We start from the raw sequence: 5,237 nt of genomic DNA on the forward strand, positions 1-5,237 counted from the left end.
TGTGTAGGTGTGTATTGATATATATGTATATGTATATTCTATATGTGTAGGTATTTATCTGTACATGGGTGTGTGTATATGTGTGTGTATATATGTGTATGTGTGTGTGTGTGTGTGTGTGTGTGTGTGTGTGTATACATAGACATAGACATAGACAGAGGGCACAGGACCAGCTGAATATGAAGCAAGAATATTTAAAAAAACAAAATTTACTGTTAAATGGAATATACTAGGAATAAGAGAAAAGGAGAGATAGAATATAGTAAATCATCTCACATAAAAGAGGGAAGAAAGAGCTTTCACAATGGAGGGGAAGAAGCGGGGGTGGAAAAGAAATAATTGAGCTTTACTCTCATGGGATTTGGCTTAAGGAGGAAATAACACACACTCAATTAGATATAGAAATCTATTTTACCCTGCAGGAAGATAAGGGGGAAGGGGATAAGAGAGGGAAGATAATAGAAGGGACATCAAATTGTGGAAAGGGATAATCAGAAGCAAACACTATTGTGGGAGGACAGGTCAAGGGAGAGAATGGAATAAATGAAGGGCAGGATGGGACAGAGGGAAGTGTGGTTAGTCTTTTACAACATAAATATTATGAAAGTGCTTTGCATTGTTACACATGTATGACTTATAGTGAATTGCTTGTTTTCTCAATGAAGGTGGGGGGGAAGGAGGGAGAGAATATAGAACTCAAAACTTTAAAAATGAATGTTAAAAATTGTTTTAGCATGCAACTGGAAATGGCAATGTAATATGGGAATCTATTTTGCCCTACAGGAAAACAGAGGAGATGGGAGATGGAAGAAGGCTGGGTAATAGAAGGGAGAACAGACTGGAGAAAGGGGTGGATGGGGTGCATGCTGTCCTGGGGTGAGAGGTGAGGAGAAAAGGGGAGAAAATTTTGAATTCAAATTCTTGTGGAAGTACATGCTAAGAACTGAAAAAATAAATTATATATAAGAATACCTTTAAAAAAAAGCAAAACAGGCCACTAGACCATTTAAAAAAAAAAAAACCACAAGCAAATATAGAAAAGCAGAAATATTAAATACACCCTTTTTGGACCATAATGTAATAAAGCTACCATATGTAAGGCACCAGAAATGAAAAGACAAAAATGTAGCAGTCCAATAGTTTAAATAAGTCCTATGTGCATATATGGCACTGTGCAATGTATTGATCCTGGAAGTCACACAAATAAATATAGAAACAACTAACAAAGAAAATGAAGTTGTAGTATAAAAATAAATACTTAGATATTCACATATTCCCCTACAACCCTATTATAGTGCCCTAAATATAGTAGGCATTCACTAAATGCCTACTTGGTTGAGTACCCATGGGGAAAATGTTATGAGAAAGAAGAATGCCAGTCATCAGGACAGGTTAAAGAAGTTCAGGTCAGGTTACTAACTCCATTTTCCATTTTAAGTAACTGGTCTTGGTAAATAGGTGCTAAGCACTGTTGTTTAAGTCCTTTTAGCACCCACTAAATTATAAGCCTCTGGATCCAGTTATCTTGAGGGCAAAGCCAACTGTTTCGCCCTTGTTGTAGCTCTGATAATCCTCCCCAAAAATGTGTTTCAAAATCAAATCAAGTCACTAGATGTTTATCTTACATGTAAACATTACAGGGAATAAAAAGGGATATAAGATGGGTTCTTGCTCTCAATAAATTTAGCTCTTTTTTACCAATGTATTATTTAATGCTTATTAAAAGAAAGAGTACAAGCCCAATTCACACTGCTTTACTAGAGAAGAAATAAACTTTATTTGTTCCAAAGATTAACAAGTCATAGTGATAGGGATGCTTCCATACTTATTTGTCAATACTTCATCACTGGAGGGAGTAAATTCCACCTCTTAGGGTTCTAAACTGCTCCTTGACCAGCTAATAATGACCCAGAAGGCCCTGTGACATCTAGTGATGTTAATGTCCTCCAAAGTACAGTAGAGTCCTTGAAGTTTATGCCTTTAGAACAATCAGCTCTTCATTTAGTATTTAGCTCCTGAATCACAAAAGCTACTAATAGAATCCCATCAGGTCAGACTCCACTGTATCTGTACTCCATTTTGATTGCCTCGCTCCACCTCTTTCTGACTCACCACAGTTGATAGAGACACAAGATAAAAGGTGGGTAGGCAGACTTGCCCAGAGAGACTATCTTCTACTCCATTTAATTGCATATTACTTAACAATCCAAACTATTTATGTTGGTAAGAATCAGGTGGTGTGGATCTGGTCCAATTAGAATCCACTCATTGCTATTCCATATAATTGCATATTGGCTAATTGCATAAATCAGCTATTTGCATACCAAATTGAGTTTAGAAAGACACTCTTATTCTTGCAGTTGCTCTTTACAAGTAAATAGAATTAAGCAAGAAAAAAAAAATGTGTCTTCAAGGTAATTCCCAGGAAAGCAGATTATTGACCTGAATTATTTGGAACTGTCTGACTATGGGTATCTGTCTTATTGACTCAAATCATTGTGCTAGATACTTAACTACTGATGGGTATTCATTTACTGCCTGGTTGAGAGCCCAAGTTCGGAAAGAATAGTCTCTAGGCATCTCAAACAAAGCTTTTACCCCCCTTCTTAAACAGAAAAACAATTTAAAGTAAGGTAAATAAAATGGTCCAGCTACATATGACAGACATTTTTTATTTTAGTATCTATCATTTGTACAGTTAGTTCAACCCATCCCTTTGACTGTCAGTACAGCTAGTCACGAGTATAAATCAGGAGAGAGATCCTGAAGAATACTGGATTCATCTAGGAGTCTTATGGAATGAATGGATAAGAAGAGAAAGATGAGTGAAAAGAGAGGAGTTTTTTCTTGGGTAAATAATTGTCCAAAATCTTCAGGTATTAGTGAACCTCATTTAAGAGGCTCCAAAATAGTCATGGGTTTGATGCAGTGAGAATCATGTCATCTGCAAATAGGAGCATCTGAAGAGCCTTAACATCTATTGGGAATCATTCTTGAATTTTGTGGTAGATGTCATCTGTTATAGCAGTAAACCCTTTCACTGAACACATCAGTTTATTTTATTCTTTGTTTGATCCTAGTCACCAAAAGCAAAATCATCTTTCCTTACATCTTTAAAGGCATGATTTTGATATGAATCAGAAATTCCTTGTTAGAAGAAAGCCTTTTAGACACTTTACTCTGCAGAATCAGATTTTTTTTTCCAATGAACTTAGAATAAAATAGTTGGAGTCTCCTCCACAAAAGGGAAACTCCAGGAGGAATTCACCAAAGGAGGAAGGGGAAGAGCCTTAATTAAAAAGTGATTTTTTTCTGGGTTAAATAGGCCACAGAGGTAATCGGACAAGGAAGAAAAGATACAGTTTCAGACAAATTTGGAAAGACTTCTTTGGATAGAGTGAAGTTAGAAGAGTGAGGAGAATTTATGTTACAATATCAATACTGTGAAATCAAACAATTTTGAAATGCTAAAGAACTCAGATTGATATAAGGATCACTGATGATTCCAGAGTACTGATAATGAAGAATGCTACCTGCTTTCTGACAGAGAGGTAATGGACTAATATGCAAAATGAGACACACTTTTAACATAGCCTTTATGAGAGTTTGTTTTGATTTGCTGTGTATATTTGTTATGGATGTATGGGATTTACAAGGAGGATTAGCACCTCTGCTATGAGGGCTTGCCAATATCTTTTCAGGACTGCTTATGCACATTTGGTGATCACCTTTCACTCAACTATCATCTCTAAGAAGCTATAGCATGCACAACAGCCACACCACAGGAAACTATCTCAGCAGATGGGCTAAACCAGGTTGAAGGTAACTTAGAGGCCTCAAATTCATCAGTGAGTTAGGGGGATATCTAGCCCCAAGCATGTGAAGATTTCCCCCTAGCAAAATGGGTGGATGAAAACAATTTCTTTCAATAGACTGAAGCAAGCACCATGGAGTGCTTGGATCTTGATTACACATCAAAGACACCAAGGTCATCCATTGCATCCTAGCCCATTGCTGGGCATCATGACTTTTGTCTTGACTCTGGACTTTGATGACTCTGAACAAGAGAGTTTGACTACTTTATACAATGCTGTCTCACTGAAATCCAATTCATGAGTAAGTCAAGACATCACCCTGTGATGTCATTGATCCTATTGTAAATGAAGGATGAATAAGTAATATTTGTTACAAAGATTTTCTTTTTTTTCCACGAGTGGGGCTAGGAAGGAAGAAAAAATAGGCTTTGGCTATTTTTTTTTTTAAAAAAGAAAGCAATCTTCTGAGGAAAAATCATATGTTTAAAAATGTACATTTGGTGGGACAGAGCCAAGATGGAAGAGTAGAAAGATGACCTGTAAGAGCTCTCCCAAAACAGCCCATAAAATATCTGTAAAAAATGACTCTAAACAAATTCTAGAGCAGCAGAAGCTACAAAACGACAGAGTGAGAAAGATGTCCACAGCAGCCTGGAAGGCTGACAAGGAAGATCAATACCGCGCTTAGAAGAGAGGAGTGCTCAGCATGGCACAACAGGGACAGAACTGGAGTAGGCTTCAGGGCACCACTGTCAGCAACTGCAGTTTCCAGATCCCTCAACCCACAAACACCAGAGAAAGCCTCAAAGGTCAATGAGAAAACTCTTTCACCTGGGTGAGAAAGGAGCAGGGCCCTAATCACAGCCCCAGGCAGTGGTAGCATCCATTTCTGGAACACTGGGTGTAAAACCCCTGGCAGAATTGAGCTGCCGATCTGGGTCTCAGCCCTGAGTGTCGGCCCTGGGGTGAGGAGGAGCGTTGGTGTGGTAGAGCTGGTAGAGGCTCTGGAGAGGGAATTCTACTTGCAGAACATGGGCAGAAAAGCTTGACCTCCTAGACCAGAGCGCAAGCCAGAAGAGGAGGAAACTCCTCTCTCTTGCTTGTGCCACCTTGGAGGAACTGAGAACTTACAGGTCCTCAGAATATATCTCCCTCTTGACAAAGGACTCAAAATTCAAGTAACTGACTGGGAAAATACTCAAAAGAGGGGAAAAAATAAAACTATAGAAGGTTACTTTCTTGGTGAACAGGTATTTTCTTCTATCCTTTTGGATGAGGAAGAACAGTGCATACTATCAGAGGAAGACATATAAGTCAAGGCTTCTGCATCCAAAAACCTCAGGCCATGGAAGAGCCCAGGAAGAATTTTGAAAATCATGTAAGAGAGATGGAAGAAAAATAGAATGGAATGGGAATAGAAAT

This window comes from Notamacropus eugenii, chromosome 3 (assembly GCF_028372415.1).
Source record: "Notamacropus eugenii isolate mMacEug1 chromosome 3, mMacEug1.pri_v2, whole genome shotgun sequence".
NCBI classification, from domain to species: Eukaryota; Metazoa; Chordata; class Mammalia; order Diprotodontia; family Macropodidae; genus Notamacropus; species Notamacropus eugenii.